The following is a 24,334-nucleotide window of genomic DNA, read 5'->3' as shown; positions in this document are numbered from 1 at the left end:
TGGGAATAGAGGTCATTAACCAGAATGGGCGTGGCTACTGCAGGCCTGTGGAAATTTCAGATACCTATAATCCACTTATCAAAGAAGTTTGCTTTCCTGGCTCATGGCTTAAGCTTGGTTTTCTGGAATTTTCCTCTGAGGCCCATGGCCATGCAGCCCCCTACTCACAATGGACTAATGACTACAACTAGTCTGATGCTGAACTGGACCTGTCTCCAACATGGAAAGGAAACTCTGGACACTGGTTTTGATTTTAGCTCCACTGAAACCCCAGCTACACTTCTATGACTTGACTAAAGGAAATGGGACTTGAGAAACAGGGATTTAATTCCATGAAAATAAAAATCACTTTCCTGTGTGAGTCTCAGAAAATTCTTTTTCTCAGGATATCATAAGAGGTCCACCCCCAGCAACACCCAGTGGGAAAGAGGACCCCCCCCCACCTCCATTTTGTCTGATATCAATAATAGATCTGAAAACAAACTTGTTTTCACCGAGTGATTTACTTTCTGGATTACATGGGTCTAACTTAATGAATAGTTTAAACTCTGAGATTGTATTGTTGTTTTTTTCTTTTCAAAATTATACATTAATAACAATATTCAGTGGTAATAATGTTCTTTTTCATTTTACACTTTTTTACCAGTGCCATAGATTTCCATTGTCTAAACAACTCTTCTAAAGAAAAGGCTTTTATATTTCCAAGGTCAGGTATAAATTTAGACAATGTGGTATGTTTCATTGGGCTAGGTGGGACCCTTTAATACTGCGGCAGTAGAGGATATTTATAGAGAGATGCTGAGAATACAAATAATCTTATAAGTGAACAGGGTAAAAAAAAATCAGTGACAAAATATCCATAGTGCATGTTTTTCACTGATATTTCAAATCAGGATATTGGAAGTGTAACCCATACTGATTTAGGTGTTAGACTGGAATCACTGAATAACAAAGAGCTTAAAGAGATTCAGTGACCTAATTCCATGGCATGGCATCTTTCTCTTGAGAAGGAAGATTCAAAGAAAAGGGGTTAGTAAGTACACAAGCAGTGAAAGGTTATGGCTGGCATCATCCCAGGTGACAAAAACCTGAGGATGGCACGTCACACCCACTGTGAACAACCAGTCTGAGCATGACACACAAACCTTGCCAGGACCACTCTGGGTCCATATGGTTACTGACTCCAGAAACACTTTACTGCTTAGCCAAGCAACTCCTTAATCCAGCTGCATAGGCAGCAGGTAATTTTTATGCACAAAAGATCATTCCAATGGCAAGCTGCTCTTTGTCTCTTGGAGATGAGGATTTAGATACACAGATATAAGCAGAAAGGTGTAAGAGCCAAAAATAAATACAATCAAGGTGGTGTGGAAATTTATATGGGTGTTCACATGTGTATGTTGGCCATTGGAGGATTTTTGAAAATTATTTTTCATTGGGAGCCCCACACAGAAGATATTCATGAGAGATTTATATGTAAACACTTTCAAAGTGTCAAAAATATCTTTAGTTTTTATAACATAAAATCATGAATGCATCACAGAGATACCTCTTCTAGCACATTCTTCTTGAAATAAGAACTCAGAAGCTTATTACCTTTGTTCATTCTCTATGATTATGTACTTATGATATAAATGGGATTTTTTTAACATTTATGATTCCAAAATTCCTATCATGTTCTGTGTTATTTTAATAAGAATAAGTCCTTGGTTGTAGCTATTTTCTACAACTAGGATTTTCCATCAGCTTTTATTCTACCCAAACATGTATGTTTTAAATTATATTTTATTAAAGAGATAATATATTCAGATCTACCTGACTAGATTTGTCTTTGATTTTTCTTAGCTATGCAAAATAATTAATCTCTTCCATAACATATTTCTTCTCCTACTTTTTTTTTCTAGTGAGACATAGTGTTTTGATGCTAATTTGAAGAAATAGCAGAGTACTTAAATTGAAATGTAACTATAATCTGAGTAATCTGCTTAATACTTTAGATTCTGCTTCCTAGTGGTTTTCAAGTGTCTCCCCAACTCGCTATTTTAGTAAGCAGGTCAGAATAATATAAACAGTTATTGGGAGTGTTATAACAGCAAGAATAAAAATTCCATTCAGAAATCAAGCATGTTTAAACAAAAACACAATAGGGTAAACACTGCAGACATAAGAACAATGCATCCAGTTTAAAAGGCAAAAACTTTCAACCCTATATTAACTTTCATTTATACCCCCATTTCATTCAACAAATGCTATATAGAATACTGAAGGCCTTGATTATAGCAGTGCTCATTATGAGGCAGGAATTTTTTACTGCAGGCAATAAAATTTGAAAATAAATAAATAAAACAGCAGCAAAAACAATGAGAAGGTATCTGGAAGATTTTGCTTTAATAGATTTCTCAATGTCACTCCCTCCACACAAACCATTCACTTTCAAAATATGTTGTGATTCTCATAATAATTTCAGATGCTTTCATGTCCTTAAGACAAAGTGTAATTCCCTGCAGTAATATCTTCTGAATAAGAGGATTTTGTTTGTACACATTTACAATTCTGAATACTAAAAGATATATTTATGTACAGAGGAGACGCTTTAGGGATTAGAGTGACTCAGATACCACCCTGTCTAAGAAGAAAGAATTAGACTAGATGATATTTCAAGGTCAAGTTTTAGATTCAGGTGTTGTAGGTGGACAAAGGGGATTTCATTTTAAGAAAAAGGTAATGGTTATAATATAGTGAGCTATCAGCGATATAAAGGCAATGATTATAATATAGTGAGCCACACATAATTTACATGTGACATCTGTCACTGTTATTTACTAGGAGTGTGACCTGAGACAAGACAGGCCTCCCCTGAATCTCAGCATCTCAGGCAGCAAATGAAATAATGTTGCAAACAGTCTTTATCAATTACTAAGAGCTCTTAGGGAGTCAGGGACAGGCTAAGTTTCCATTTCGTAACAAACAACCCCATCATTAGGGGCCTAAAGCTTGAAACGTTTATTTCTCATACATGAAAAGATTTTAAAATATATTTTTATTGATTTCAGAGAGGAAGTGAGAGGTAGAGACAGATAGAAACATCAATGATGAGCGAGAATATTGATTGGCTGCCTCCTGCACGCCCCCTACTGGGGATCGAGCCTGCAACCCGGGCATGTGCCTTGACTGGGAATCAAACACTGACCTCCTGGTTCATTAGTCGATGCTCAACCAGCGAGCCACACCAGCCTGGCAATGGAAAGATGTTTATAGACCTAGGCCACTTTCAAGGTAACTATGTTCCACGATGGAATGACTCCAGAAACCAGATTGCTTTCATTTGTGTCTCCACCAACCAAACACAAAATGTCCTTGTTTTCAAGGACAGGGGACGAGAGCAAACTGTCCCTTCAACCAATAGCCTACTAATGAGAACTAAATGCACAGTCCTATAGGTCTGGGAAATCAGAGAGTGAACATGCAGTTTTAGGCACTATTGTGGTCTTTGATCCATTTCTAAAAATAATGCAAGGTAGTTCTTATTGTATCAGAAGTGAGATAATATATAGAAAACCCAAGGAAATAGCCCCAAATTCATTACTATTTTTTTAGAAATTCAGTGAGAAGAGACCACCTTTTCATCTACAAAAGAAGGGAAAATTAATGTAGGCCAAAAAATAAATAGAAATCATAGACATAATGTTAGAAATGTATTGTTTTCTGAAAGATGAATATAGTTTAGTAAATACCCTCCCAAGAGTGGAAAAAATTAATGCAAACAACAAAGCAATCAGAAATAAAACTCATTTTAGGCAAATCGACAACATTAGGTCTTAAAAATAGTTTAGTTGCCTTTGCTATTGTTGGGGATTTCCAAGAAGAGAGTAATACTTTGAAATAATCTAAAAAAGGTCAGAGAAGTGAGAAGCCTTTGCACTCTTGTTATACTGAGGGATAATATTCATTATTGACTGGTGAGCAATAAAACTGAAATCCCACATATGCTGGCATTGATTCTCATAGGATTGGTATAACTTCAGCTAATGGCTTATAGATTGTAAGATCATTGGGCCCCGTTAAGAGCCTATTAAATCTGGCGATGAAAATAAGAGGTCACAGGGCCAGGGCCATCTGAATAGATTTCCTCAGTCAAGTGCAGAAAGCACTCCCTACCCAGATGCCCTCCTTCCTGAACCCAGATAAATAGAGACACCCAAACATGAGGTCACAGAGAATCTATGATCACTATACAACATTAGGCCTCTGTGACTAAGAAAGTTTTATATCACAGGGTGCTGCTGGTGCTACTTGGGACATAAAATAAGACCTGCCCTAGTGAGGCAGGACAATGCCACATGAGTTCCCTCAGGAGGAGAGCTGTCATTACCCTAACATCAATCAGCTGAGAGAAACTGATTATATATATATATTTAACCATTTAGGATATATATATATATATATATATATATATATATATATATATATATATGGTTAAATTTAAAGGAAAAGCGATTTTTTTCTTTCTTAAGGACACCTTAATAATAATAGATATCAGAAATCTCAGTTTGACATCCATTTCATTATTCCATGCATTATTCCATGAAAAGGTTTAAAATAAATTGCTATGATTTAAAGGGGTGATCCTAAGGCTTCATCTTCATCCTGGGCATATCTCTAACCATTAAAACACTGAAAACACTATGAAATGTAAAATGGCTCCAGATTTCAAATACTGCTATTAGATATTTGTTTTCAATTCTCCACATGATAAAGTTCCTAGCTTGTTTAGTCTTACCTGTCTAAAGAAAGAAATTTTGTTTATATCACAAAAGAATACATGAAAAACAGGATACTGTGTCAATAATACCTATATGCAAGGCAATAAATATATTGAATTAGGCAATGCCTTAGTAACACAAAATTGATCTCTAAGTGTTTATCATCTAAATGGTTACACACTTAGTAAGGCCCTGATAAAATTGGTTAAGAACTATTTTAAAATAATTCTAATAAAGACATGATTCATACCTTCAAGACATGATCAATTCACAGATCATTTATTTCTTATAAGTTCTTGCATACTTATATAGAATTGTAAAATGGTCCAAATAAAACAAAATGTAAAAATTAGGTAACAAATTACAACCACCATATCTCCTATTAATGGTTTGAGTTGATGTCTTGATAATCTAACAACTTGCTTCCTATTTTCTGAGATTCATAAGAAATTATATGCATTGTCCTAACTGGTTTGGCTCAGTGGATAGAGCATCGGCCTGCGGACTGAAGGGTCCCAGGTTCAATTCCAGTCAAGGGCATGTACCTTGATTGCAGGCACATCCCCAGTAGGGGGCATGCAGGAGGCAGCTGATCGATGTTTCTCTCTCGTCAATGTTTCTAACTCTCTATGCCTCTCCCTTCCTCTCTGTAAAAAATCAATAAAATATATTTTTAAAAAAGAAATTATATGCATTCAAATAAGAAGGCAAAACCATTTTGTTGATATCTTGGAAAACATTTAAATATCCCCCACTGTAGAGATTCCCGGGTCAGTTGTGTTCCATCGCACAGACACAAAAATGTTGTTTTTCTTCCTTTCTTAGTACAGGGACAAAGGGGATGGTTATTTTGTCTCAACTAATCCATTTTTAAGTAATAATATAGAAAATATTCTCTATAAAATAGAGTAATTATTTTTGCCCAACACCTCTGGGGCCCGTAGATAAAACATATTATTGCTTAAGGAAATTAATAATTGAGGAAACATTGCTTAAACTTTGGTATGTGGCTCTGAGAGATGCTACATACACGGAAAGCCCAAGGAATGTCAAGGAAAACCAGTTATAATCTTGGTAATTGGTGTGATCTCACGTTGTTGAACAATGCACAAAAGTGACTGTGCATCATACCTAGGCACCAAATGAGAAGATATTTCTAAGAGACACTTCAAAATGTGTATCTCAATAACACATTATTCTATTTGACAGTAGGGCTTCTTCTGTTATGGTGAGAGTCATAAACATATACCTGTTATATAAAATATTGGACAATAGTATCAAGAAAAGCAGGTTATTCTTGCACTACCTTTGCTCAAGTATTTCAACCAGATAAAAAAAAATAGACAGTTTCCTGCAAAGTAGATAATGTCTGTACATAATGTTGTATACAAACCAATGATTATTCACAATTTCATGTAAGATTTCAGTGAAGCTGGGTTGGCATACTAAAACTCTCTAAATAGGCTTGCTATTTATTAGTTCTGATTTAATAATTAAGAGGAAAATATCATATACTATTTTAGTTGGGATATGTGATATATATAAACATAGAGTATATGTATATGAGCCCTATGTTGTTAGAGTCTAAGGAGTTAAAAATGTGTAAGACATTTTTCTTACATTTAGCAGTCTTTAGTACATTCAATTAGGTTTCTATACAGGCAAAAGAGAAGACCTTGAATGGGATGAATAAGAGACACACACAATGAGGAGGTGGGGTGATACTGGGGACCTCAAGTGGGCATCCTTCAGAAAAGTGTGGCTGTGGGAGCAAGAGGGAAGGAAAGGAGTCAGTACTCAACTAAGGCAGCATTTTCACATTGTTTTCTCAAAACTAAGTCTAATGAATTGTAGTAGATGTTCCACACAGAAAACATTTCACTGTCAATACGTTAGGAAAATGCTATCTGTTCACCTCTGTTGAGTCATGTTTATTGACAAATTAAAGTGCCAACACATCCTAAAGTAAATACACAACATCCCTTTGACCTTGTATTTCCCAAGTTATCTGACTACCTTTTTCTACCTCAGGACATGTATTCAATTCACAAGAAATGCTTCATAACACTCAATTTAAGAAATCCTGATCTAGTGTATAATGCATGCTGGGTGCTTCATGTGTAATGGTTCATCTCTTCCATGTGTTATATATCACATGTTACATATGAATAAATTAACACTCACAGAGCCTGGATATACGATTAGGGATTACCTAGTAATTAGAACCTCTCTACATGGCAGTAGAGTCCCTTAAAATAAAGGTTACATTCTGAATTGGTTCAAGACACACCAGAGACAACGCTATGATTCACTATAACTGGCATTGGATGTTGGGAGACAAAAAAAAGCAAAGAAGCCTGCATAAGAATGTGCATTGGGGTTAGGCAGTCTGAGGACAGTTATGAAGGGACTTGGAAAACTTGACAGAAGAAGCAAGTCTGAAGAGACTACATACTGTATGAGTCCAACTGAAGGACATTGCAGAAAAGGCAAAACTATTGAGACAGTAAAATTACCCACCATGTTTCAAGGGATTAGAGGTGGAAGATGAATGAATAGATGGAGCACAGAGGATTTTAAAGGCATGAAAATATGCTGTATGATACTACAATAATGAATACATGTCATTAAACATCTGTCAAACTCATATAATGTACAACACCAAGAGTAAACCCTAAGATAAACTATGGATATTATGTGATTATGACATGTCAGTGTAAATTTATCAACTGTAACAAATTTACCAATCAGAAGGGGATGTTGATTATGGAGAAAGTTACGGTGTGGGGGTGGCAAGGGTATATGGGAAATCTCTGTACCTTCTTCTCAATTTTATTGTAAATTTAAATCATCTAAGTAAATAAAATCTTAAAAAGAATTTAGGTTTAGGATCTGGTCAAATTGAAATTTTTAAGAACTCCTAAAAATTTATTTACAACTTGATTTTTTCAAAAAAGTTAACAAACTGCAAGCACCTGTTAATAAAGGTCTTAAATAATTGTCTTTGTGTAAAACAAACAAACAAACAAAAGAATGTAGGAGGTAGGCAATAAGTAGGCATTACATACTCTTGATTGATGAAGGAGGGATTCAGGGTAAATTACAGAGCTCAGAATAGGAGAGAGATTGGAACCAGTCAAGAAGTACAGTAGCACAGAGAGGAAATGTGGGTTAGAGTTAGATTTATGTAGAAACAGAAGGGGGAGGATATAGAGGAGTAAATCCTAGGGCATTTCCTAAGAATTGACTTTTATTTCCTATAAGAGTACTGGATATAAGAAATGGGAGTGAAGGTCTATAAACATGGTTCTTATAAGTGGATGTTAAATAAAATAACTCTGAAATTTCTGGAAAATATTTTGAAAATGTTAATAGACACAGAAAAGTCAATTTGAAGAGAAAAAGAGGCAGTTGAATTTTATCTTGGGCATGTTAAATTTGAAGGAACACAAGATATCCAAGTTTCACCTGGGGATATGAATTGAAATTCTTAAACTGTAAAAATTTAGACTTAACTCAGGTATAAATTGGAAAAAAGACAAATGGTAAATTTTTTATTAATATTTTTAGCTACATCATCAGTAATTGTCAATTTAACCAGGTTTACTTAGAACAGAGGCAGTATTTTCAGTGAAGTCTAGCTCACAGTTATATTAATAAAGACATCAAATATATTTAGGCCATTATCCCTGAAAATGAATCAAAATACATAATTTTGCACCTGCCTTGTGCTATTTTTTTTTGTAACAGAACTGAAGGTTTTAAAATTTCCCCAACAACAATAATAATAACAACACACTGCAAAATACAAGCACGACACCCAAAACCTCATGCTTTGAATTAGAACCCAATGTGCATTTCTTCTAGTTGTAATTTTCTTGTCTATCATTCCCCAGATTCCAAATTAGCCTTATTTGGCATGCTGCCAGAGGACAGGCCTTTAAATCATAATGAGACTCAGCTTTTACATACAGCACTATTGATGACAGGAACTGCAAATCTGGGTAGTGCAAGGATGGAATGGGCAACAGATGTAGCTTCAGTTCTGGCAGAATGACTCAGTTTTAAACACAGTTTAAAGAAATTAGACACTCATTACCCACCAGTGGGGAGAGGGAGTAAGTGTGAGACAGATAACATCAAATTAAAATATTTTGAGAAGCAAACATTAAAATGGTGTGCTTTGAATTTTTTTTTCTTTTGCATAATCAGTTCTACCTAGTTAAATACTCCAAACACTTCTCAGCAAGCAGCTAACAGTTGACCTCATAAGTTTGAGCGCATTATATTCAGTTGCAGGTTAAGATAGTACAGAAATCTCAGAAAACAACTTCACATTTAACGAAAAAAAAGTATCTTCTCCTCTGTTCAGATTTAAGAGGAAATAAAGGGCCCTTGAAACAAAATGTTATTGGTGGAAGTGCAGTTCTTGGGATGAATGGGGAAAAGATTTCCCGAGGCCCCCACAGAAGGATGGAATTTTGTGGAAAGCTTTATTGATGATGTAAAATTAAGAGGGTTGCTGTTCAAGGTCAATTAAACTGTATGTATGTGATCAAAACTTACTGCCGTCAGATATAACAATGCAGCTGCTGCCATAAAATAGAAAGGTGAAATAAAATATATAAGACACTGGCTGTGATGAGTGGGCAGAAAAAACACTTTTGTGCATTTAGAAAGGCATTCCCAAATTAAGAAAAAAGGCCAAGAGACAAGCATGTCATTTACTTAGGGAGCCAATCAGTTTACAGTCACCTACAGTGCTGTCCTATAGTCTCGGAGCCTCTAAATTAATATCTTCTTCAAAACCCCACCTATTTCCCAATCAGATTTGTCCCTAATGGTAGTTATTGGTTTTATTATATAAATTACAAATATTAGTTATCATTTCTTTAGAATAAATATTCCTGAATCTTAGTCTTATTTAAGGCTTACAGTTAATTATACCAAAAGTCAAAGTTAGTTTATTATTGATAAAAATCATACTATTTTATAATTGAACCATCTACTTAAGAAAAAAAATAGCAGTATTTTTAAAACAACAAACAATCCCAGAAATGGACTTTGTCGACTATCTTTGTAGAGAAACCCTTCTACTGTCACATCTATTTCAAGCTTGACGCTGGCAATGGCGTATGTAATGAAATCTCAAAACAGTCGATCCACATAAACCAGGCACACTGGATTCACAATGGAATTCCACTGATATTTCAAAGTTTCTTTTTAGGAAGGCTGATACTCACGAAGCTTTAATTACAACACTTTGCTTTCACTCCATGTCAATTTAGATTCCAAGCATCGGTAATGCCATTAACATAAATTTGCATACAAGAAAAGATTACATAAATATCATTGCAAAGCTAACACAGAGCTAACAGAAATAGATGTGCTCTCAATGAGACTTCTTTCAACATCTTTTAAACTGCAGATTTTAACTTGGCACATGAATTCCGTTAATGAGAATTTTCAAGTAGATGTTTTTGTTTACATGGACATTGAATGTGCTAATGAATTTGGAGCATTTCTTTATATATATTTTGACTTCAAAAAGTAAGGGAGAGGAAGAGAGAGATAGAAACATCAATGATGAGAGAGAATCATTGATCAGCTGCCTCTTACATGCCCCACACTTGTGGTCGAGCCCCCAACCTGGTCATATGCCCTGACCAGGAATTAAACCGTGACCTTCTGGTCTATGCTCAACCACTGAGCCACACCAGCAGGGCAAACTTGGAGCATTCTAAACACACTCCTTCCGTTTTGGGATCCCGAATGCCATTTTCCCCCTCCATTCTCCATTAACCAGTAAAGAGAATGCGATACTATGATTTCTGTGCAGGATATTGCCCTAATTGCACAAATAACTCACAGATTTACACAATGTAATTTTTGCTTGATCTAATAGCATAGTCAAAATTTTTATTTATTAATCTTACCAACAATGCTAGTGCCACTCTTTGCTTGTGTGTGTGTGTGTGTGTGTGTGTGTGTGTGTGTGTGTGGCTTTTTTCTGAAGCTCTTAGTATTCTGGGCTTGATTTCCATTTAGATAGAGAAGACTCCCAACTACAATACATCAAAACGTTTTCCTATATTTGCTATTACTTAAAACTATCCTAGAAGATGTATTAGTCAAAGTTAATTCATTAAAAATTTAAGGAACATTTTTCTATATGATGCAATCTTCAGGATGGTTTCTCCATTCATTTTGGATTTTCATAGTACTATGAAATTTTCAATTACACCAAGGGAAATTGTTCAGCTTCCATCCCACGCAGGAACGAGTCTTTCCTTTATCTTCCTCGGGGTCACACATTTGACTTCTTCCTTCCCCCAAAGCAAAATATATTTACCTGTGTCTGGTGGCCAGAGTTCGTCTATCCCTTTTCCTAGGCAGTTGGGTTTTGATTACACTCCACCAAAAGGAGTGGCTCTTTGCCTGAGCCCTGGGGATGGGAGGGTTCTTACCCATTCCCAGAAGATTAAGGTTTTGCATCATATGAGACAAAGGTCCAGGGTAGGGTTTTGAGTCTGAACCCAGTGTCAACCACTTTTCAATAAAACTTTATTTTAAAAGAAATAGGCCAGATTTAGCCTATGGGCCATAATTTGACAACCCTGTCTTAAAGAATTCAGGAGGGTATGAGACAAAATGCAGAGAAAGAGATGCAAAGCAAAATGAGGCCCTGAGTGATTTCCTATGTGTTTTTTTACCAGGCACAAAAGCCTAGTTTCACCTTCCCCGGTAAACCATCCCTCAAAACTCTAGTAAATAACCAAGTGTGCTGTCTATGTTTAAGCATATTTTTAAATATATTTTTATTTATTTCAGATACGTAGGAAGAGGAGGGGGATATAGAAACATCAATGATGAGAGAGAATCATTGATCAGCTGCCTCCTGCACACCTCACACTGGGGATTGAGCCAACAACCCAGACATGTGTCCTGACAAGGAATCGAACCGTGACCTCCAGGTTCATAGGTGGACACTCAACCACTGGCTAGGCAAGCTTCCCCTTGCTTAATCTCGAATCCCTATATTGATTTTTCCTTTACTACATGATAATTAAGAGAACACACGTCCATTGTGTTTTCCTAATCTATTCTGAGGTCCTTGAGAGAGGGCAATATGATTTATTCATCTTTGTATAGACATTTTAAGGAATGCAATCATAAATCTGGAAAGACAACTAGCATAAAACACATGAGCAACAAAAATGACTTTCCTGATGTCAAATCATACTCATTCAGTTGTGACCAACTCAGCCTCATTATTTTCTTGAGCAATTTTTGGCTGTGAACAAAGTGAAGGAATGCTCGAGAGTGAAATAAAAGGAAAGAAATCTATAAGATAGTAACATGGAGGGGGGCAGGAGGACCCCTGCAACAATGTCAACATTAAACATTTTTTAAAGTATGTAATGAAATCCCAAAACACTCAATCCACATAAACCAGGCATTGGATCCACAGTGGAATTCCATTGATATTTTTAGTCATGGAAGTTTAGTGGTAGCAAATGTGGTAAGGACAAGGAGAATAAAAGTAATATTTAGATAATGTATGAAAATAAGATTCAAAAATTCAAGGATTATTGATGTAAATTTAGGATTATTTTTATACATGAATACATTCTATTAATTTTGATCATTCTAAGTAGAAAAATGTAAATATGGTGAAAGTTCATGGTAAAATGACTCCATTACTAACTCCTCAGGGTTGGAGAAAGTTTTCTCTACCTGGCAGAGCGTGAAGTATTTAGATATTCCATACATATATTGATTGATGGGCAAAGAATTTCCTCCCCCAGGTATTTCTAATTGTTTCATCTGACTGTACCAACTGAAGGGAAAAAAAAGTAGGAAAAGCAAGATAGGGTGTTTCTTCTATAATAACAATCAACAACACTGTTGCTACTGACAAGAAAAGGTTATAGGTAAAACCTGTCAAATTCTTCAAATTTAGAAAATGTGTTCAATATAAAGCAAGCTATGTATTTCACATGGTACTTTGGTATTTCCTTTAAGCAGTTCATAGTAAATAGATTCAAGCTCTTTCAGTCTGTGTTTCAAAATTCCAATTGTGACTTTTTATATTCCCATATGTTGCCATGTTTCCAAATCTTTCGTTTTTCTTTCGTCTTATCTCAAGAAGTTTATCATATTATTAGACAACAGAACAGAACAAAACAATACATCAAGCCACAGCACTTGGTATTATTTTGCAGAGAAAAATCAGGTGAGTTTTCTTACTATGTGATTAGAGAAGCAGAAAGGAATGCCCCAGGTACCATATTTTGACACATAGAAATGGAGCAAAAGTATAGCAAGTAGATTAGAAAGCAAGTACTAATTAAAATAAACACGGAAAGCCAAAATCCTGAGAAAAGAGATTTATTAAATCAACCTCGGGAATAGGTAGGGGAGAAAGAAATTCTGTGTGACATATAAATTAGACACATAATAGAAAATTCTATTCAACGATTTAAGTCCAATTGTCACTATCTTACATGTAAAATGCTGTCACTATTATAAAAAATATATTTTTATTGATTTCAGAGAGGAAGGGGCAGGGATGGAGGGAGAGAGAGAGAGAGAGAGAGAGAGAGAGAGAGAGATGGAAACAACAATGATGAGAGAAAATCATTAATCACCTGCCTCCTGCACACCCCACACTGGGGATTGAGCCCATAACCCGGCCATATGCCCTGACTGGGAATCAAACCATGACCTCCTGGTTCATGGGTCGACTCTCAACCACTGAGACACACTAGCTGGGCTCAAGGGCTGTCACTTTTATTGCCATAAAGATATGCTATAATTTAATCCCCAACAGGTTGCCTGCATTGATTAGTAAATGATACTATTAATTTATTTAGGTTTGGTCTTCATTGAAAAGAGATATCTGAAATATCTATAACTACATGTTTTTTAAGGACTAGTCATAAAATATTAACCTTTGTCATCTTAAAATCTCTTCAATTATAAAATAACACAGAGAAAATTACTTTTTGTTCACCCAGATAAACTTTACGAAAAATTAGAAGTAGTATCACTAAATCTTTGGGAATGAAGATTGGGCTTATTTTATCTTGAATGCTGAAAATAAATGCATTCCAGCTATGATTTGTTGGACTACTCTGGACTCAATGAGCTTAGAATTTGTGAGAACGTCTGTGCCGTGGTATAGTATATAGTTATAAGACACAGCTGATGTGATCATTCAGATACATGTTCCAGACGATTATTGCATGCCTCACGGGGGTAATATAAAGCACAAGAGACATAGAGCCCCTGAGAAATGTAGTCATTTTCTCCACTTGCAGGCCCTGCAGCACCATTTGATTATGAAATGCAATGTGAAAATGACAGGAAAAGCAGCCCCAGTCCTGAGCTCTGCAAACCTGCCAACCGTCGCAGCAAGCGTCTCTGATAGGCACAGAGCTAGGCTTCAGGGCAAGCCAACTTCCTTCAATTTTTACCTTTAAACTTATATTTTGGTCTGGTGCTAATGAATTCCTAGCTCTATGTTTTCCATAAAACTTTTTAAAGTGTCATGATAATTTTTTAAACTATGATTCTGTTTCTTTTTAGCTCAACTTTCTTTCTTGTGTATGCTAATATGAGAAAATGTTAACAGGAATACAAAACAAATATTCTTTAACTAGACCCAATTAGTGAAATGTTTGTAGTTCGACTACGTTAAATGCTGTGAAACGTTAGTCTCATGAAGCTTATGATTTAAAAACCAAAAGCTGAATGAATTTTGATATGAACAGTAATGTGAAATTCAGAATAGTTATTGAAAAAAACTTAATTAGTAAAATGAGAAAATTTAAAGTATTTATTAAAAGGGATCTAGGAAGGAAGCCAGGATGCAGAAATGAGGAAATATTTGATATTTTCTGAGACCAACTGGTTCTCAATTTGGCTGATATATATTAAAAAAAAAATCCTAAAAGAGAGGTGAGGGAATAACAAACATTGTAATAATTATAAAGATGTAAGGCATGGACACGGAAAATGAAAAAAGACTGAAGTGATATCATAATTAGAAGGACTCTATGTAACACTTTAAATAAGAGATTTTTTTTCCTCCAGAGATAGAAAGTTTTGTCTCAGTTTGTTTGACACAAAGCTTACAGAGTCAAACCAAACTGCTCAATACAAGGAGGAAAGCTTTGTAATACTGAAAGAAGCCAAAGTCCTTTAAAACCCTTTCAGTGTGTAGAATACATTTCAGGGCTGCCTCTCCTGCAGGCAGCCAGCCTAGGCATGCTAAAATTGTCCAGGCTCATTTTCCACACCAAATGCATTAGAAATCCTTGACCGCACCGTATACACTATTAAAGTAGAATAGGCCTCTCAAAGTGGTCTTATATTCTGTTCATATTGTCCTTGAAGTTTGAATAACAAAAGTAAACAGAAAGTTTAAATCAATTTTTCATATGAGAATTTCCAAAGGCACAAACTTCTCTTGTTGTGTGGCCTCGTCTGTATGTTCAGACTAGAGATTTTTAACAGCTCAGCCAGAAGACAATAGAATAGTTATATTTTACTTTCTTTCTCAACTTTAAGTTGTTTATTACTGTGTTGACATCAGTTAGCTATACCTACTGTAGGAAATAAATCACACTTATTGCTCATCTTGTGTTCTTGCTGTATTTTATTTAGAAGTTTCAGTTTCTGTGGAAAACATGCTGCTACTAACCTTGGGGTTCTCATTATAGTTAAATCAAAGTTTACCCCATAATTAGGGTTGCAATATTAGCACCCATGCTTCATTTAATCATGTCCTATATTTAATTATGGCATACTTTAAAACTGATGCAACGAGCAACATGTCCAAAAGGAATGTTGGAATTGGAACCTTTGAGTTAGACTTTTAGATTATCCATTCCTACCCAAATTTTCACAGCAAAACTATCTCCTATAATATATTTAAACTTTAGTGAAATGTAGAAATCAGGCTACAATGCTGGAATTTCTTCATGTCTAAGGTCACTGTGGGAAAAGCTGGTGTCTTTCATGCAGTTTAAAAAGTGGGATTTTCAAACCTTCCAGGAAGTGGCATTATACAAACTGAAAGGCACTAACTTTCAGTAGAGCCTTTCATGAAAGACACCAGTGCAGAGTACAGTCATTGCCACAGGAAAGTCTTCTATCACTCTAACCAGTGAGTATAATAAAAGACTTTTACAAAGCAAAAAGTTATGGTTCCATCTCCTCTAGTAAAATATTACGGCATGCCAGTTTCTAGTTTCAGGGGAAAAAGCTGAATTTGAGAAGTCCCTTCTCCTCATAACTACCAGTGGACTAAAGTTAAAAAGACTATATACTTCAAATAAATAAAATTTACTACCTTGAAAAGAGATAAGAGTTTGGGCAAAGAGTAGAGCATCATGCAATGTGGAATATAAAGTCATTTGAAGGTCCTTTCAAATGTAATATATATTTAGGGATCTTAATGGAGTCATTGTTTTGCATTGGTCAGATGGTGTGAGAGATCCTCTGAATTTTGAAGAGGTGCCTGGGGGACATTGCGAAAATTTTGTTCAGAATTTTGCATCTGTGTTCATGAGGCATATTGGTCCATTAGTTTCTTTTCTCTTAATGCCATTGTCTGGTTCCAGTATTGAAAGGGTCCAGAATAGGCCTCTGATAGATGCGCCACTTTGGCAAGAGAATTATTCTGAGCTGAAGGCAACTAAGGCCCTCAGGGAATTTAAATCGGGGGCCTTGCCCATAGTAAGAGTCATTAACAGAAATAACTTTTTATGAGCTATCTATAGAGCAGGACAAACTTCCAATGACTGAAAATCTGCTTTTCTTATTTTCCTGAGAATTAACCTCCTCCCCTCTGAAGCCACAAAGTGCTTTACCTCATTCTTCGCTCAGAATATCACATGTATCTTATTTTACATTTCTGTCTCTGAACCTCACATGCATACCCTGTATGTGTGGAGTCTCTGACACTCTCATATACTTGGGGTTCCTGTACATATGTATGTAATGAAATTTGGTGATTTTTTTCTTGGCCATTTAATTCTTAAACTAGCCAAAGAACCTAGAAAAGAAGAAGGGAAAATCTTTTCTCTCCTACGTTAGGCTATTTAAATTTGTATATTGACCGTATATTATATTGTTTAAAAATGAGTTACTTTAAAAATATAAAGACACTTTTACAGATGAAGAAAAATCCTCATGCATGCATGTTACCAGCCCACATTCAGACTTACTTTATCCAACCTGGTCCTGTAAGATGAACCACAGAGCTGTTTTAGAATTGTGTAATGGGTATAGGTTTACCACCCAGAGTAATACTGCTGAAGTTCTGAACATAAGGCCTGGAGGACAAATATCAGTATCTGTTTCTCATGGGTTACCTCCTGTATGGTTATATCCTATATGGTAATAATGGAGATTTACATCCAAATAATATGTCCATTAATCACTGAAAAATATCATTGATTTTTTAAAAAAAATATCTTGATATTTAAAATAGAGTTTAATGCCCATATTTCATATAATAAACTACAGCATAAGAATCTAATGACAAAGAACTAATAAGTGCATTTTTAACCTCTGAACCAATTTTCTTCTGCCATATTAATAAGAGCAATGCAAAATATTTAATATTTTTTATTTTTCCAATGGGTGTGAGAAGCAAGGGAATGGGTGGTAAATATTTGTATGGGTTTGTAACTATTCTAGATAATGTCTAGTTACATGATAGAGTATTTGCAAATTTATAAATTATAAAGCTGTGTACTACAATACTAGAAGAAATATCCATCAAATAAACAGAGACTGCTATGTCTCTTATTTATAAAAATCATTATGAAAAACTTTGACTAAAGCTGACCCTCATTATGGGAAAATTCGTGTGACAAACCAAAATAGTTATGGGGACCCAAGCACTTTAACAGTAACTGGGAGGCACTGATTATTTTAATGAAGGGAGAGGACTTGAATTCTAATGATTACTATTGTAAAGAAAGTTCATCAATCTTAAGCAACTCATTTGTCACTGATAATATTAGCTCATGTTTTAGTCTTAGCATATATTAAAAAAATAAGTTACACATGTGTTAGCTCAAGTGGCTCTTTGATTATGAGTTCTGCAATTTTGATAAATAGACCTTATTTTTAGCAACTGACATTTATTAAACAATCAAGGTCTATTTATAAGTCTTTTTTAATATATTTTTATTGATTTCAGAGAGGAAGATAGAGGGAGAGAGAGATAGAAGCATCAATGATGAAAGAGAATCATTGATTGGCTGCCTCCTGCATGCCACACACTGGGGTTCAAGCCCCCAACCCAGGCATGTGCCTTGACCAGGAATCAAACTGCAACATCCTGGTTCATAGATTGATGCTCAACCACTGAGCCAAGCTGGCCAGGCTATGCTTAAGTCTTTAGTTTGTATAAGTCCATAGACTCAGATCTTCTGTTTCTTAAAGTAATGGAAATTGACAATACCCTTAGTTACCCAGTAATCTTCATGTTATTCTACAACTAATGAATAAAAGAAAGGAATCTCTCTACAGTTCAGTGTACACAGACCATTGCCTTATACAGACTGTACTTAAGTTCTCCAGCTATGTCAGCTCTGATTCTTGCTTTATGTGACTCTAGAGATAAGTAATCATGCATTCTCTGCTTTCAATAGTGAGAATATTTTTGCAATTATAATTCATCAGATGAACAATGCCCTGGTGTTTGAATCAACCCTTATCTTTTCTCCTTTCACTTGGTATCAAAACTTTTAAAACTTTAAGCCATCAGTGTCATTTTTGTTTCTCTATCACAGGAATGCCAAATTATTTTACAATTAAATTGGAATCACTTCAAAGATTCTTTTCTTGTTGTCTTTTTCCTGTATTTCAGAGACTGTGGCTAGTTTCACTGGCTTTGTGTTGCTCATCCTGTGCTGGTATTTCATTTGGCAGTATCTTATTTAATAAAAGAGAAACATGCAAATTGACCATACCTACGCTACACTCACAAGCCACACCCACCAGCCAATCAGAGTGACTATATGCAAATTAACCCAAACAAGACGGCGGCCGGCAGCCAAGGAGCTGGAGCAAGCAGGAGGCTTGGTTACCCCGGCGATGGAGGAAGCCAAGCTTCTCACCTGCCCTGGCCAGCTGTCGGCTCCACTCAAGGCAACAAAGTTTCAATTATAGAAGATAAATAAACCCCAGATACCTGCTTCCAGCCAGCCTCCACTGGGAGCTTGGGTGGCTGTGGGGCTTGGCCAGCCTGCACAAGCCATCAGTCCCTCACCAAGGATGGCCACACCCTCATGTGGTGAGGGTCTCCACTCTGAAGGGGCTGTGGCCAGCCTGCAAACAGCCAACAGCCCCTCACCCAGACTGGCCAGGCACCCCAGTGGGACCCCCACCCTGATCCGGGACACCCTTCAGGGCAAACCTGCCGGCCCTCACCCATGCACCAGGCCTCTATCCTATATAATAAAAGGGTAATATGCAAATTGACCCTAACAACAGAACAACTGAGAATGACTGGTCACTATGACACACACTGACCACCAGGGGGCAGATGCTCAATGCAGGAGCTGCCCCCTGGTGATCAGTGCGCTCCCACAGGGGGAGCTCTGCTCAGCCCCAAGCCAGGCTAACAGCTGTCAATACAACGGTGGTGGTGGGAGCCTCTTCCACCTCCTTAGCAGTGCTAAGGATGTCTGAATGCAGCTTAGGCCTGCTCCCCGCTGGTAAGTGGACATCCCCCGAGGGCTCCTGGGCTGCTAGAGGGATGTCTGACTGCCAGCTTAGGCCCAATCCCCTGGGGAACAGGCCTAAGCCAGCAGGTGGTCATCCTCCGATGGGTCCCAGACTACAAGAGGGCACAGGCCAGGCTGAGGGGACCCCCCCACCCCCCCGCGTGCAGATTTTTGTGCACTGGGCCTCTGGTCATTGACATAATGTGAGAGATTCATGTTAGAGATATTCCATATATTTTAGTTGTTTTACTAATCCAAATCCAGGATATCCTTAGCTCTTTCCTGATACCTTTTACAGGTTCTTTCTCCATCAGTCAATTTCAAATCCTTTAAGATTCAGTCCAAATCTCTTTCTCTCTTAACTCTTTACATTTTCCCCTAGATCGCCTATACAGTACCATGACTACAGGCACCACCACTGTCTGATGACCTATAGCTTTCTAACTCAAAATCTAGACCTCTTATATGTTTGCATTTCAATGTATGGGGACCAACTTGTCCAAAAGTGAATACTGACCTTTGTCTTTCAAACCTGTTCTTGCCCTAAACCCTGGAATCTGCAAATGTTAACTTATATGGCAAAATAGACCTGCAAGTGTGATAAATTCATGATCTTGAGATGGGGAGATTATCCTGAGTTATCCCGGTGGGTCCTAAATGCAATCACAAGTGTCCTAATAAAAGGGAGGTGGATGGAGATAGGACACAGACAGAAGAATAGGCAAGATGGTTGAAGCAAGATGCTACCCTGCTGGCTTTGAAGATGGGGGATAAGGACAGGAGCCAAAGAATCCAGGAAATGGCAGCCCTAGAAGGTGAAGAAGCCCTGGAAACATCCTCTTAGGTCCACTGGAGGGAACTCAGTCTTGATTTTGGATTTCAGGTTCCCACAATGGCAAGATAATAAATTTGTGTGTATGTGTTTCTTAAACAACCAGATTTATGGTAATTTGTTATAGCAGCAATAAGAACTTAATATAATTAGTAATCATACAGATGATTTAGTCATTTGAATCCCATCCATACCTGTGCATTCCAATCAGAAATTGTGCTAGAAAGCAAAGAGCAAGAATATAGATGGCATTAGACAGCATCTCATTCTGGAGTTAAAATAAAAAGGGATGTTGAAAGAAGATGAGGGCATTGGCAGGGCATTCTTGAGAGTAGAACAAATATTATCCCCTTTCTTAGTATTGTGTATCTTATTTAATTAAGATTATGTGACCAAGTGTGTATATTACCACACTTGGTCATATAATCTTAATAAAGTCAGCAACTTCTGAGTTGAGTGGGATGGAGTTCACTTTCCTATTTCTCCCAGAGCATATGTAAAGAATAGTGTCTAAAAATAAGAATGCAAGAAAGAAATGCTGCAATACTCTTTTCTTCCAAAGCCGTGGGAAAATGATCTACCCACATCAGGTATTCAGACATCTTTTCTTTTCTTTTGTGTCAGAAATAAATATCTCCTATTGAATTCACAGGGTTTGTCACCTGAATTCTCTGTACCCTATTCAGAACAACATAATGCTTATGGAGGTATACAAAAGAAATCAAAGAATTCCAGCTTAGTCAGAGCTAATGATCTAGTTACGAAGGTAATGATACTTTCATTGTAAATCTAAATATATATTGAATTGGTTTGAAGTTTTAAGATATATATGCAGTTACATTTGCTAAAATATATTTTTATTGATTTCAGAGAGGAAGGGAGAGAGAGATAGAGACATCATTGATGAGAGAAAAATCATTGATCAGCTGCCTCCTGCACTCCCCACACATTCAAGCTGGCAACCTGGGCATGGGCCCTGACCAGGAATTGAACCAGGATGTCCTGGTTCATAGGTCAAAGCTCAACCCCTGAGCCACACCTGTACTTATATTTTTTAAATCTTTCAAACCAACATATCAGAATAATTTAAAGCAGTGTTTACAAAGGGAAGTAGTTGAATGCAATTAATCAGGAAAGCTTCCTGGAAGAGGTACATTTTAAGATGTGTTTTAAGCAAAAGAGAGTCATTGATTGGCAAGGAGAAAAACAGAAAATTCTGCAACTACTGAGTTCAGAGCCAAGAAGAAAGCTGTCACAATAGGCGAGGGATTTTCCCACAAGCCAACGTGAAGGAACAATGTAAGTGCCACCTCTATGGTTTAAGCTGGATATAGCAAGTGGAATCTGAGTACATTTTAAACCCCATTATGGCACTTTGTTTAATGGCAAGTGTGAAACACCTCTGCTAAATCATTCTGGGCATAATCGATGTAGTCACTGCCGTGTCTAACTGCATTTTCATAGGTTTGCTGCCTTAGCACATTTCCAGAGTTATTCCTTCCTCTCCTTCACCAGCTCTCTACTAAAATGCTCTGGTAATCATCCTTTACTGAACTTGAAAGCTGTGTCCTCTTCCGAATGTTCATCTACGCGGATGGCCTTCTGAGTTTAATGGCGTGTAATTACTGTTCCCTCCTTAAACTGTGTGACTTCTATAACTGTAAAAGTAAGCAGTATTCTGCCAAAAATCCTTCCCTCTAGGAGAAACAGGAAAGTGAAGCAAGGTTATTGGTATCCATGCCAAACAGAAAGAGATTGACAAAGCCGATGCATTCTCTTGTCTGCAGGATCAAATTAAAGTCATGAGCCACGACTTTCCCTGAGCCTTGACCTGGCTGGGGCGACGTTAAATAACCTCATTCCTCATTTGTGTCCATTGAAACAGGGTCGTTTTGAGAGTGAGCCAAATTCGGACTATTTATTTCTGTTAATACAATCAATTATTATGACAGTTCATCGGGGTTGGGAGTGAGTGAAATTTCTAAGGATGCTTGGTCTATAAGAATTCATTTATGAGCAGTTCTGTAGATTAGTGTCAGCTCACTAATACAAGACATCCTTGACCCCATTGCATATAAATACATCCACACATAAATATCAATCAGTCAATATAATATGGCCAGCTCCCACAATATTTTTATAACATTTAGGTAGTGACTCTCCTGACAAAATAAAATAATAAAACAAAATAAAATATTTGTAAAAACATTGACAAATACAGTTAGTGTTGTTTTTGGTAGATGTTGACTGTCAATAAAAAATAAAAATACTAAAGAATATCTCCAGAGCAAATATCACTAAACTATTTTTCAAGTGAACAAAATATCTACAGAAGAGTAACATTTTAGTCTAAATATTTACATCTTAATACTTATTTTGATAATAAATTACCCAAAAAGAATACACTATTAGCACCCTCAGGCTATCATATGTGTGTGTGTGTGTATGTATATATATATATGATAAAGAAGATATTAACATATTTTGCTTGACAAGTATACATCAAAGCACAACCTTTACAATGGAGTAGGGATTAAATCTTCCAAGTTTAGACTCTTTCACGCCATGTAAATGTATCTCAAGTTGTCGTCTATCAATCAAATTGTACATTTTTAGACCATTTTCCCTCTCCTGGATTAACCTAGAATTTTTTGCAGCAGTCCTCAAAGTAGACTGCTCACATCTTCCTTTAAGGGAAGCTGCCTGGGAAGCCCAGGTAATTGAGAGTCTCCAAAAACAACAACTCTAACCCCACCTCAGTGTCAGTGCCAGACCACTCCCAGTCTGCTGCTTTGAATCCGTGGCTGGACATGGCAGGCCTAGGGGCGAGTAGTAGGATCCTCACCTGCTTGAGCATTCCTACATATGGGATTCCCCTTACTTTCGCCTTTAGCCAGGGGACTTACTCTCAGTCTGGCTGAAACTCTCAGGAGAGCAGTGCCTTCTGAGGCTCTTCCTAGCCACTCCCTCCTTTGTTCCCTTACAATTCAAATGTGAAGTCTCTCTCTGCCTATGTTCCTTTTATCCTCCACAGGCTTTTACCCCATAAATCTCCTGAGAATTGAGCTTGGTCTTGCCATTGAGGGTCCCTCTAGATCCTCCTTTGCCCAATAGCAACAGAGAATAAAAACATGAAGCACCTGGTACTGAGAAATGTGTGATTATCAAACACTCAGACTTCTCAGGAGTAAAGATTTGTGTCATCGTTTTAAGATATGTCCAAGTAACAGGTGAAGCTCAAGGGAATTGAGAGAGCTACAATTTATTTCACTAACTACTAACATGCCTCTTCTACTTCAGTTTCCTCCCAAGAATAACAGCCTGGGAGAACCAGGGATAACTGCCCACGTCTAAGTGGAGAAGTGGATCTCTGCATCTCAAGGGGACTGGAGAAGGTGTCCTGCCCAGAATGCCCTTCATGGATACCCACTGTGGCAGCAGAGTGAGTTCAGAGACTTCTGCAGCCACAGCTTTGAATGTACCACAGTATTCATGTCAACCACCCTTCCACTGGGCATCCCCAGCATTACCCCAGCCCTGCAAGGTGTACTAGAATCTTGTCATCCTTACCCCAAGTTGATTACTCGAATAGGAAACTTTTATTTGTGCACTCCTCATTAGCTTGGACAAAATTTTCTCAGAACTGTGCTTCACTGCAAACCTTTTTCTACCCACTGCTTTCTTCCCACCCCCCCCCCCCCCGAAGCTTTCTCACCACCTCCCATCTCAGCTGTCAGATCTTCAACATGGTGGGAAGGTCTTCTCGCCTAGACCTGCTTCTTCCTCCTTTATACTTCACAAGTATTTCCCCAATAAACAACAAGCATATCTAGTTCAGTCTGGGAATTTACTTCTCTGATGACATAAACTAACACAATTTCTTAATTAAAAAAAAAGTTTTCTAATTGATTCAACATACCATGAGCAGATTCACTCCACTTCCTAGCCATTGTCTGTCATTCAGAAGCAGTCCCAATTGCATTGTCTTC

Source organism: Myotis nattereri (genome assembly GCF_964212035.1).
Source record: "Myotis nattereri genome assembly, chromosome: 7".
Classification (NCBI taxonomy): domain Eukaryota; kingdom Metazoa; phylum Chordata; class Mammalia; order Chiroptera; family Vespertilionidae; genus Myotis; species Myotis nattereri.
Note: the sequence above shows the minus strand (reverse complement) of the source record.